We start from the raw sequence: 13,429 nt of genomic DNA on the forward strand, positions 1-13,429 counted from the left end.
TGTCAAGAATGATATGGATGACACAAAATAATTAATTTAATTTCAAAATAACAAATAAAAAAACGTAATATATACACTGAGTGTACAAAATGTTAACACCTGCTCCTTCCATGACATAGACTGTCCAGGTGAAAGCTATGATCCCTTATTGATGTCACTTGTTAAATCCACTTCAATCGGTGTAGATGAAGGGAGGAGACGGGTTAAATAAGGATTTTTAATCCTTGAGACATGGATTGTGTATGTGTGCCATTCAGAGGGAGAATGGGCAAGACAAACATTTTAAGTGCCTTTGAACAGAGTATGTTAGTAGGTGCCAGGCACGCCAGTTTGTGTCAATAACTGCAACACTGCTGGATTGTTCACACTCAAGTTTCATGTGTGTATCAAGAATGGTTCTCCACCCAAAGGACATCCAGCCAACTTTACACAACTGTGGTAAGCATTGGAGTCAACATGGGCCAGCATCCCTTGTAGAGTTCGTGCCCCGACGAATTGAGGCTGTTCTGAGGGTTAAAGAGATTGGTACAAGTTGCAACTTAATATTAGGAAGGTGTTCCTAATGTTTGGCATACTCAGTGTGTGTATATATATATATATAAGCTATATACAGGTATCGCCAGATCTGGTGGACAGGAGAACAGAATTAACATAGGTACTTGAAAACTATTCTGAACAGCACAATTAAGCTGTGCCTTAAACGAAGTCAGAGACTCTACAGCCCTGATATTGACTGGAAGTTCCACAGTCGAGGAGCCGCAAAACTGAAAGACCCCGTCACCCATAAATGTTTGTCTGCAGTGGGGATGCTGAACGGAGACTTACCTGGAGGAACGAAGGGTGTATGTGAAGTAGGATGGTAGAATGAGGTCAGACAGGCACTCGGCTCCAGAGTTGTGGATAGCTTGGTAGGTGTGAACCAGGATTTTAAAATCAATGCGTGAGCATATTGGGAGCCAGTGGAGGTTGAACAGCACTGGAGGGATGTGCTTACAGGGGGAGGTGAGGACACTTCAGATGGAACTTCCTTAACCTGTGTGCCAATCTGCTTTGGCCAACTTGTCGTTGCAACAATGCAGCGTTGCTGAATGCAGAAACAGTCTGGTCCTAGGACAGGAGCTTTCTGTAGACACAGGAGCACTTGAAGGTCAAAAGCTAACCGCTGCTTTATGACAGACCGAGGGAAGCCTTAACCTTAGAAATCCCTGCATTGAGTGTAAAGGCATTGCTTCAGTGCTCTGTCCCCCTCGCACTATGCAGTGAGAGTTTAGACAGCAGGATGATTTTATCTCCTAATTGGGCAGCTGCTGGAATCTCTCTCCGAGTTGGTAAATGTATAGAGATGGCTTATCTGAGTTTAGCTGCATTATGTTCTTGCCTAGTTAAATAAAGGTTAAATGTAGCAGGTGTGAAGTGTGTGTCTGTGCCTAATGGAACTCTGGTACGTGAAAGGGTAGGGGTATGAAGTAGGAAGAGGGGAACACGCTGCATTATGGGAGAGCTAATTGTACTTAATCAAAGCAAGGTACTGTTCCACTCTATACATTGATGCCTGTTTCCCTCGTCACAGAACAGACATACATACCCCTGACCTTAAAAGCATGGTCAATGGAGATTCTGCAAACAAATTAGACAATGGTTGAACACAATTAAAGATGACAAAGGAATAACCAGATGGAATTGTAGTTTTTTCAATTGGACATTTCCACAAACCTCATAGGATAGGTAAATAAAACTCCACCACATTTCATTTTCTCAGCTAAGTGTTGCCGACACCACAATCAGAGTAATAGTGTTTATCCTGGAGATATTCCAACACTGTGAGACACATACACACAGCTTTAGCAGGAGGGTCAGTGAACTGGTGCTTTGTGTTGGATTGAAAGGACGTTTCCTCCGTTGTGGTTGTTTGGTGTTGTCCTATGGCATCAGACACAGTCAAGCATCCTCTGTTCAGTGGGGGAGGACAAGGTCTGCTGGAGGAAAGGAGAAAATATGACCTGACAATCCACCACGCTCCAACTGTAAGAGAAGGCTTTGAATACAGGAAGGGAAGAAAATTAAATAGAAAATGTAAGGAGGAGTGGGGGGAGGGGGTTCAGACAGACAGGGGGAAGAGGGGTGAAAGGGAAAGAGTTAAAGGAGGTAAAGAAGGAGGGGGAAGTAGAACAGGGAGGAAATGGAGAGTATGAAAGATAACAGTAGTGTGACTTGCACAATACAAATAGAGATGGGAGGGAGTGGGGTTCTCTCTGTGCCTCTGTAGAGTATCTCACTGGCACAATGCCTACACATCACAGTAAGACAGCTCCCTGCTATGCCTGACAATGAGACATGGGCTACTTCACGTTTGGCGACATTTTCATTTAGCGTCACGTATGGTGCACCGATAAAAGGCTTAGGCCCAATTCCAAGGTTGTCAAAATGTATCACATCCTTTCTTGAGGTAACAAATCGGTATGTGATTGGATGCGTGAAGGCTGTGTTTCCATCCTTTTACTTTCACCAATGAAGCCTTGGCACATCAGTGATTACTTCAAAGAATATTAAAACACATTTACAAAGCATTTAAACGGTTCATCAATGATTATGCATTCGACAAGCTTTTCAACTTGCTACAAATCCCACTTCTGACCAAGAACATCTTATTTAGGTTATTTATTTATAACAGCTTAGCAGTGTATTAGATCCATACAAGCCTATGTCAGCATTTAGACTATTGATTTGTCAGAGTAACTAAAATAATGATAGAGCAGCTTGGGAGTAAATTAATAGTGTCGATCCATCGAACGCTCTGTCACATTAGGTGGCTGAGAATTCTATAAGAATGCATCAGAGACATATAAAATGTCTCCTGTCTTTTATCCAACATACTCCATACAGACAAATCCATGTAAAGCTCACGTATTGTACACACAGAGCACCAGACAATCACTTAACAGCAATGAATAGCATTACTGGAGTTCAACTTAGATAGGCCATTGAAACATGTTTTTTAAAAGAACAGAATTCATTATTTTCAAGGCATCACTGTAAAAACAAATGATACACTTTACTGGCAAAATACCACATCAATCATAGGAACGGACAGGTTTTTCAACCAATGAGAATCCAGTTTCATCCAGGGAGTGCTGTAGCCAGTACAGGTGTGGCCAAAAGTGTTGAGAATGACACAAATATGAATTTTCAAAAAGTCTGCTGCCTCGGTTTGTATGATGGCAATTTGCATATACCCCAGAATGTTATGAAGAGTGATCAGATGAATTGCAATTAATTGCAAAGTCCCTTTTTGCCGTGCAAAGAGTGAATCGCAAAAAAAACATTTCCACTGCATTTCAGCCCTGCCACAAAAGGACCAGCTGACATCATGTCAGTGATTCTCTCGTTAACACAGGTGTGAGTGTTGACGAGGACAAGGCTGGAGATCACTCTGTCATGCTGATTGAGTTCGAATAACAGACTGGAAGCTTCAAAAGGAGGGTGGTGCATGGAATCATTGTTCTTCCTGTGCACAAAAAAGGCTTCACAGGCAAGGATATTGCTGCCAGTAAGATTGCACCTAAATCAACCATTTATCGGATCATCAAGAACTTCAAGGAGAGTGGTTCAATTGTTGTGAAGAAGGCTTCAGGGCACCCAAGAAAATCCAGCAAGCGCCAGGATCGTATCCTAAAGTTGATTCAGCTGCGGGATCGGGGAACCACCAGTACAGAGCTTGCTCAGGAATGGCAGCAGGCAGGTGTGAGTGCATCCGCACGAACAGTGAGGCGAAGACTTTGAGGATGGCCTGGTGTCAAGAAGGGCAGCAAAGAAGCCACTTCTCTCCAGGAAAAACATCAGGGACAGACTGATATTCTGCAAAAGGTACAGGGATTGGACTGCTGAGGATTGGGGTAAAGTCATTTTCTCTGATGAATCCCCTTTCCGATGGTTTGGGGCATCCAGATAAAAGCTTGTCCGGAGAAGACAAGGTGAGCGCTACCATCAGTCCTGTGTCATGCCAACAGTAAAGCATCCTGAGACCATTCATGTGTGGGGTTACTTCTCAGTCAAGGGAGTGGGCTCACTCACAATTTTGCCTAAGAACACGGCCATGAATAAAGAATGGTACCAACACATCCCCCGAGAACAACTTCTCCCAACCATCCAGGAACAGTTTGGTGATGAACAATGCCTTTTCCAGCATGATGGAGCGCCTTGCCATAGGGCAAAAGTGATAACTAAGTGGCTCGGGGAGCAAAACATTGATATTTTGGGTCCATGGCCAGGAAACTCCCCAGACCTTAATCCCATTGAGAACTTGTGGTCAATCCTTGTGGACAAACAAAAACCTACAAATTCTGATAAACTCCAAGCATTGATTATGCAAGAATGGGCTGCCATCAGTCAGGATATGGCCCAGAAGTTAATTGACAGGGCGGATTGCCAGGGCGGATTGCAGAGGTCTTGAAAAAGAAGGGTCAACACTGCAAATATTGACTCTTTGCATCAGCTTTGTGTAATTGTCAATAAAAAGCCTTTGACACTTATGAAATGCTTGTAATTATACTTCAGTATTCCATAAAAACATCTGAAAAAAATATCTAAAGACACTGAGGCAGCAGACTTGGTGAAAATGTATATGTGTCATTCTGAAAACTTTTGGCCATAACTGTAGAATCTCAGAGTGAGGTGGTGGTGGTGGGGTGTGTGTGTGTGTGTGTGTGTGTGTGTGTGTGTGTGTGTGTGTGTGTGTGTGTGTGTGTGTGTGTGTGTGTGTGTGTGTGTGTGTGTGTGTGTGTGTCGATCCTGTAGCCATATTCCCTGAAATGGTATAATCTCTGTTCTACAGTTGAAGATGGAAGTTTACATACACCTTAGCCAAATACATTTGAACTCAGTTTTTCACAATTCCTGACATTTAATCCTAGTAAACATTCCCTGTCTTAGTTCAGTCAGGATCACCACTTTATTTTAAGAATGTGAAAAATCAGAATAATAGTAGAGAGAATGATTTATTTCAGCTTTTATTTCTTTCATCACATTCCCAGTGGGTCAGAAGTTTACATACACTCAATTAGTATTTGGTAGCATTGCCTTTAAATGGTTTAACTTGGGTCAAACGTTATGGGTAGCCTTCCACAAGCTTCCCACAATAAGTTGGGGAATTTCGGCCCATTCCTCCTGACAGAGCTGGTGTAACTTAATCAGGTTTGTAGGCCTCCTTGCTCGCACATGCCTTTTCAGTTCTGCCCACACATTTTGTATAGGATTGAGGTCAGGGATTTGTGACGGCCACTCCAATACCTTGACTTTGTTGTCCATAAACCATTTGGCCACACATTTGGAAGTATGCTTAGGGTCATTGCCCATTTGGAAGACCCATTTGCGACCAAACTTTAACTTCCTGACTGATGTCTTGAGATATTGCTTCAATATATCCACATTATTTTCCTACCTCATTATGCCATCTATTTTGTGAAGTCCACCAGTCCCTCCTGCAGCAAAGCACCCCCACAACATGATGCTGCCACCCCCGTGCTTCACAGTAGGGATGGTGTTCTTCGGCTTGCAACCCTCACCCTTTTTCCTCTAAACATTACCATGGTCATTATGGCCAAACAGTTATATTTTTGTTTCATCAGACCAGAGGACATTTCTCCAAAAAGTATGATCTTTGCCCCCATGTGCAGTTGCAAACCGTAATCTGACTCTTTTATGGCGGTTTTGGAACAGTGGTTTCTTCCTTGCTGAGCAGCCTTTCAGGTTATGTCGATATAGGACTCGTTTTACTGTGGATACAGATACTTTTGTACCTGTTTCCTCCAGCATCTTCACAAGGTCCTTTGTTGTTGTTCTGGGATTGATTTGCAATTTTCGTACCAAAGTACGTTCATCTCTAGGAGACAGAAGTTGTCTCCATCCTGAGCGGTATGATGGCTGCGTGATCCCATGTTGTTTATACTTGCCTACTATTGTTTGTACAGATGAATGTGGTACCTTCAGGCATTTGGAAATTGCTCCCAAGGATGAACCAGACTTGTGGAGGTCTACAATTGTTTTTCTGAGGTCTTGGTTGATTCCTTTTGATTTTCCCATGATTGTCGGGCAAAGAGGCACTGAGTTTGAAGGTAGGCCTTGAAATACATCCACAGGTACACCTCCAATTGACTCAAATTATGTCAATTAGCCTATCAGAAGCTTCTAAAACCATGACATCATTTTCTGGATTTTTTCCCAAGCTGTTTAAAAGCACAGTCAACTTAGTGTATGTAAACTTCTGACCCATTGGAATTGTGATATCTGTCTGTAAACAATTGTCATGCACAAAGTAGATGTCCTAACCGACTTGCCAAAACTATAATTTGTTAATTAGAAATTTGTGGAGTGGTATGTAAACTTCCGACTTCAACTGTCGGTCAGAAACAGAGGGAAAGATTGTCTGTGTGTACAGTACCTGTGTTTCTCTGGAGCATTAACAGTGGTTAGAGTTAGTATCATGTTCCCATCTTGACTTCTTAGGATCCCTTGGTGCCCCTGATCATGGTCTCCATCATAGCCCACTGCTCCTTAGTGACCTGACACACAGAACACAGCAAGTTAAAACTAGCACAACCTGACCCACATATCCATAAACTAACATCTGTCATAAAATTAGGCTGATTTCCCCAACAGCTCACTTGCAATCTTGTTACTGAATCAATAGTTAATCGCATAACAGAACAGAGATTATGCAAAAGGTAGCAATGCCTTCAAATTATCATTCTATGTTTATATGACTTTTTAGTGTTAAAGTTCCGGTCCTGACAGTGGAACAGGGTTTACTAAGTTAGTTCCAGCACACACTCAGATCATTGAATTCTCCTGCCATGGAGACATAATCTCCAACCTCCATTCGTAAGATCTGTAAATATAAGAGAATGGGCACAACTAAAGAGAAGAACACGATTTATGTGAATGTTGAGTCATCATTTTTCCCTTAGCCATAGTCCATCCCTATACCTGCATTGGTTAATCCTAGTGCACTTTGAATGTCATTTACAGTGAAGGACTTACTGCAATCTGCAATTTCCAGATACCCATTCTGCAAGGCAGGCATTCAGCTAACATAGTGATTGGTCTCTACTGCCTGCTTAGCTTATCAAGACAGACAGACACACATTCTCTTACCGCTCCAGACACCCAGCAGGCATAGTCATTGCACAAGTAGGCTGCCAGGTTGGCAATCTCTCCGGGTGTGCCCTGCCTGCCCACAGATATCCTGCCGATCATGGCCTTCTCAAACATGCCCGCAGGATCGAGACGACTGAAGGCCCCCTACACAAAGAGAAGAGGTCACAAGACATAGCTAATTACACATTCATAAGCCAAGATAAGACTAGAAAGGGAAAGATTGAAAGATTATATTTATTTATTTATCTATTTTTTAAATGTCCACACAGTATATTTGTAAAGATTCATGCCAGAGTTGTGTCTGTTACCTTGGTTCTGATTGGTCCTGGCTGGATGACATTAAACCTCAAGCCGTACCTCACTCACACCGCAGCCAAAGACCTGAGAAACAAACAGTAGTTTGTTTACATATGCACATACAATAACACACACAGAAAAAAAGGAAGAAAAAGACATCAAGAACTACCACTACTGCATGTACTAATAAAGAGGGTCTAGTGTAAGCTCAAGGAATCAGTTTAGACTTGGGCCTAGGAGTGAGGCACTACCTGCTAAATATTCTCATAGTTAATCACTCATAAATGGGGCCTTCAGTCTAAGTGTAATATGATTGGAGGGTAACTAGCTGCACCTAAAAACAAAATACATCTCGACTATTCATGCAGAAAAAGCTAGGGTGCCAAAAAGTAGATGCCTGGAGTGCTTTAGTCATTCCATGTCATTCTGGGAACATTATAGTGAGAGGCGCCGAGGGTGGTGCTTGTTGAATTGATTCATTCCCTCTAGTTTCTTGAAACCCTCCGCACAAAAAACTGTAATGAAAGAGTAGGATCTAAAAATAGGCTAGCTCTCCCCTGAGATGCCTGGCGCAATAAATGACTATGGAATTTGGCTGCTGCTGCCTTCACAAAATAGAGGGGTCACTTTTTTGGTGTGAGTGAATTCATATGGGGGAGGGGGTCCTTTATCGGATAATAGCGCTCATTCACACAGGAAAAAAAGACTGCATGAATGGACCAGGTAACTCTCCAGTATGCCACTACACAAACCCCATATGCTCCTTTAAGACCCCTCTTTTAATGTCACTGGGCAACCAGGCATTTTTATGCATGACACCCAAGCATGATGGGATGTTAACTGCTTAATTAAATCAGGAACCACACATGGGTGGAACAACCTGCTTTCAATAGACTTTATCCCTCATTTACTCAAGTGTTTCCTTTATTTTGGATTCAAGCGTAACCTTAAATGGCATTCCAGCTAGTCTGGAACCCGCACCCGCACCCGCACCCGCACACACACACACACACACACACACTGCGGTCACTTGTATAGGACGTCAAACATATCAAGGTACAAAAGGGACGTGATTGTGAGAGACACGAATAGTTCCCCCATTTATCATTCCCAGTCCCCTGGGTTTATGGGGAAACCTTTCAGTGTCATTAACTCTTTCAACGGGATTGATACGGACTAATATTGAGCGGGATCTTTCTTTCGGTAAAAGCCCTCAGAGGTTCATTAAGAAGGTATATTCTTAATTTGATAAGAGCATCCCCGTCTTCACATGAAAGGTGTCGGTCCCATTTAGGATTTTATTGGGTTCTCACATCCACTAATGGATTCACACGTGTGTGAACGAACAAGGTACATACACACACACCCCATCCGTCTTCATTATTGTCTAAATCCTACTGGAGGGGGATCGGGAGAGAGAGACACACTTTAATGTTAATTAAATGTTCCTGGACCTTCGTTATGCTAATGATTGCTTCTCTTTAAAAATGCATTAGTGTTCATAAGGCGTTTGATAAGTGAGAGAGCCAAATCTTTTCAAATGAGGCCAGTGTGGATGTCTACGTGTGATGGGTGCAATTCTGCCTCTGTTAAGGAGACTAGTGATAGGGGTTACAGGTTGGTTTAGGACAGGGAAACGGGTCCAAAACCGGTGATAGGTTTTTGGTAGTGCCTCTTTGGAAATACTTACATGCACAGAGTTTCCACTCCTGACTTAGCAGCCGCACTGGGAATCACAAATCCAGAGACGTTCTCTGCATAGATGGAGGTGATGGCCAGAAACGCAGCACCTACAAACACAATGTGTGTAAATACCACAAAGAAACAAAAATATGTACAGTATATGCCCAGCAATATGTGTCAATGTGTCATCATGTACATCCCTATAATTTACAACTGATCCCAGTTCAAACCAATTAATTATTCTCTTCATTAGACTGTCATAGGCTGACTTGATCCTCCAATGACCTGAGAGCTGCAGTTAGTCATTGTACATTTCAATAGGCTTTTATATCCTGCACAGCTCAGGGGGTGGTAGGTAGCCTAGTGGTTAGCACGTAGGGCCAGTAACTGAAAGGTTGCTACTGTAGATCGAATCCCTGAACTGACAAGGTAAAAATCTGTCATTCTGCCCCCGAGCAATGCATTTAACCCACTGTTCCCCGAGCGCCAAAGACACGGATGAATATTATGGTAGCCCCCCGCACCTCTCTGATTCAGAGGGGTTGGGTTAAATGCGGAAGACACATTTCAGTTGAATGCATTCAGTTGTACTGACTAGGTGTCCCCCTTTCCCTTTCATAAAACATGGTGGCTGTTGTGGGCCAGATTAATCAAATCGAATTTATTCATATAGCCCTTCGTACATCAGCTGACATCTCAAAGTGCTGTACAGAAACCCAGCCTAAAACCCCAAACAGCAAGCAATGCAGGTGTAGAAGCACGGTGGCTAGGAAAAACTCCCTAGAAAGGCCAAAACCTAGGAAGAAACCTAGAGAGGAACCAGGCTATGTGGGGTGGCCAGATTACACTGCAATAGATTTAACACGAGTCAAGAGTAATTTCTGAATCAATAAACAAATGACATGGGGTAGTGGAAGGAGATAGTTTGTCTGGGAGACTATTTAATCAAAGCCTGGAGTCAAGCTGCCAGGTGAAGATACAAAGCAACTTTCTTGTACCGTGATAAAAGCACATTTAGATTTATGTAGCCGATAGAACAGGGAGGGAAATTATTATTTTTGGCTCGCAAATTGATTTTGACGAACAAATCGATCAAATAAAAAATGTGCGACCCTCCGTTGAATTTCAAAATCCCAATGTGGCCCTCAAGCCAAAAAGTGTACCCACCACTGCAATAGAATAATCCTAATAGTATGAAAGAAGAACAGACACCTGGGTATAAATTCAAATATGCTTTCTTGCACTTTTGGAAGAATGGCTGTTTTGGAAAAACATCAGATCAGATTGAATAGGGCCTCTAGTGTGATGGCATGTTTTTGTCTTTGTACTCCAAGGTATTTGCTTAATTGTGATTTGCCTAATTGCAGTGCTGAAGGCAGATGGAAAAGCCACAGTAATAGAGAAGGGCTGGGATATACAAATGAATAATAAAGCTTATCCACAAACACACACATATAAATAGGCACAACAATGCATGAGAGCCAAGGCTTCTCCGATCCTCCCCTTACATATCATTGCCCCTTTATCCAGGGACAGCTGAGAGAGGAGACAAAAAAGAGGCCGAGAATGAATGAGAGGGTGCATGCACGCAAAGCCAAGAGGAGCTTAGGGCACAAGGGCAGTAGATAACAGGAGTGATGCTAGACTATGACCAAGTGAATGGAAAAGTGCTCAAGCATTTCATATTGAGGCTCAATCACTGTCAATATTACACACTTAAATAGAAAACAGAGATTCATGTTACACTTACATCCACACCAATGTGCTGGGTTGTTCCTCACTTGTTATACTACTGAGGATCTAATGTCCAGGAGTTGTAGGCAAATTGTGAATCTTTACTGCCCCCTGGTGGCAGCACTACATAATACATTACAACACAAATAAATGGGGACGGGAAAGCTGATCCTAGATCTGTGCTTATGGGCTCCATCAGATAGCTCTGGTGCTTACCCTTCTCGGCCAGTATCAGCCTCTTGCCCAGCTCCAGGGTGATGAAGGCCGGCCGTTCAGGACAATGTCTGTGATGGTCCTCCATGCGTTGGCAGACAGCTTCTCTGACGGGGAGATGAAGTTCCCTGCAGCGTTGTTGATCACCACCTAGAGGAACGAGAGAGGAGGATGATATTTACCAAGCAAATGGAGTATTATTGACCAGTACATCTAGAACAGCGAAGCGTACCACATTTTAGACAAAATCGTCTCTGATCTGTACCTATGTACATCAGGGAGACCAGCAACCTCCACCAGTTGGTCCACAGCAGCTTCAATTGACTTGGGGTCTCTAACATCACACTGCACAGCATGGACCTGCAGATAGTCTTGAAGTATCAAACACTACTTAAAGCAGATATCATACTGATTTATCAGTATCTAGAACTCTTGGATAATGAATGCATTCAATGTGGGTAATTGATCAGTAGTAGTAGTACCTTATTTCCTGTCTGGGCTGTAATTTCCTCTGCAGTCTTTTTCAAAACGTCCAGTTTTCTAGAAATTACATGAAAAATGTGTGATTTTCTAATTTGAGAGCAAGAAGGCAGCAGTAGTGTTGACCTAAAGTTGGGATTTATCACCCGACTCACTACCAAGTTTCCACTCACCGACTAGCGATGACACACTATGCCCCTAGTGCTGACAGTGTTGTGGTCATGCCTTTTCCCAACCCCATTCCTCCTCCTGTGATAAAGGCCACTTTGTCTAAGTCCTAGGGACCAGCATTGATCCCTCATTTGCAGGAAATAATTTAGCCTGGGGGGGGGGTCCAGTCTCACTCAATGACCTGGTCCCACTGCTGAACAGCTGTTTAAGGCGAGTAATTGGGATAACACACAAAAAACGTGGATTACTGAACCAGCTGAAAAGGGATGTTGTGAGTCACAGATTTTGATTTGATTCATTAGGACGCCCATTAGCGGACGCCAACTGGGGTCCGACACATAAAGAAAAAGACATCACAGACAAAAAAATACTTAACATGTAGTGTGTGTGTGCATCTATCAGTTACACATACATGTCAGTAAATACACACAAGTACTGTTCGGTCACATGGGGAGAGGTGTTGTGCCATGAGATGCTGCTTTATGTGGGGGTTTTTAAACCGGGCTTGCTGTTCTCCTGCACTATATAAGAACTTGTACTATATTTGAACTTGCACATCTACAAGTAGCATAGAGGCCATTGAATTAAAAACTAGTTGTCTTTCCTATCAAACAAATGCATTAGTAAGAGAAATTACTTATATTAATAAACACCACTGATGCACTCTACTCCTCCAACAGTGTGGGTGCTCACATTCCCAGTGGAGAGGGGGCTGGGGGAAAGGTTGAGATGGTTACATGTCTGGCTGTCAGAACACACAGCAAGCTGCCTACACAGGTTTAGTATTTACTTTAGTATGTGCTCTTGCATGAACATCACAAAAGTGGTCATATCGTCAACTGTCCCTACACTTCTCAGCAATGTATCTGTAGCAGAACACTGGAACTAATGTAGATAGCTATGCCAGAAATATTGCAAAATGCATTCATGTCTGTCAACATCGGAAATAATGTGTAAGCTGCTGCACAGCTTTCCCATAGAAGCACACCTAACAGTTAGCTAGCCAACTAACAACAACCTGCTGCTAAACTAGCAGCTAGCTAGCTAATTTACACGACAAAATACGTTTTTTTATGTGATTTGGTAGTTATTGCATTCATCTCGGTGGCAATGTTTACCCGTCTGTAGACAAGACTCTTCAACAGCAAGGTTAAATCAGTTTTAAATATTGATGACACCCGTCCCAGTAAAGTGGATACCATGATTTCAAAATTTGATTTGACTTGTGCCCTGATTTCAGTAGGGTATAGAAGGGGAGAGGGTTATTGAGTATAAAGTAGGTGGTTCCATGATCTTTGTCAGACTGTCTTGAGTCATTTTACGTATTTATAATACTTTTTCTTTCAATATCAGCACAATATCCCTATTATTTTGCATTCACCTATTCGATTTGATGTTGTCGTCATTAAAGAAACCATTACAGATTTTATATTTCATATCATCACCCTATTTCCGCATGTCAATGGTAAGGTCCATGATATGATGGCGATCTGTTACCGTAAACCTCGCATGACAGTTTTTTAACCAACGTTTGCCCATATTTTTTTTAAGTGTATCAATTATAAGAATGACTACATCTTTAAATAAATAAATCAATATAGTAAAAGTATTGAAATATATATTTTCTCTAAGAAATTCGATCAAATGAGCACATTTTATATTTAATGGCGCCTGTTTTATGTATATTACTGTAGCCCAA

General features: G+C 42.3%; 1 pseudogene; it reads right to left on the reverse strand.

Moving 5' to 3' along the window:
- Positions 1-18: 18 nt before the first annotated feature.
- Positions 19-11,420, reverse strand: LOC118367547 (2,4-dienoyl-CoA reductase [(3E)-enoyl-CoA-producing], mitochondrial-like; annotated as a pseudogene).
- Positions 11,421-13,429: the final 2,009 nt, after the last annotated feature.

The sequence above is a fragment of the Oncorhynchus keta genome, chromosome 34, assembly GCF_023373465.1.
Source record: "Oncorhynchus keta strain PuntledgeMale-10-30-2019 chromosome 34, Oket_V2, whole genome shotgun sequence".
Taxonomy (NCBI): domain Eukaryota; kingdom Metazoa; phylum Chordata; class Actinopteri; order Salmoniformes; family Salmonidae; genus Oncorhynchus; species Oncorhynchus keta.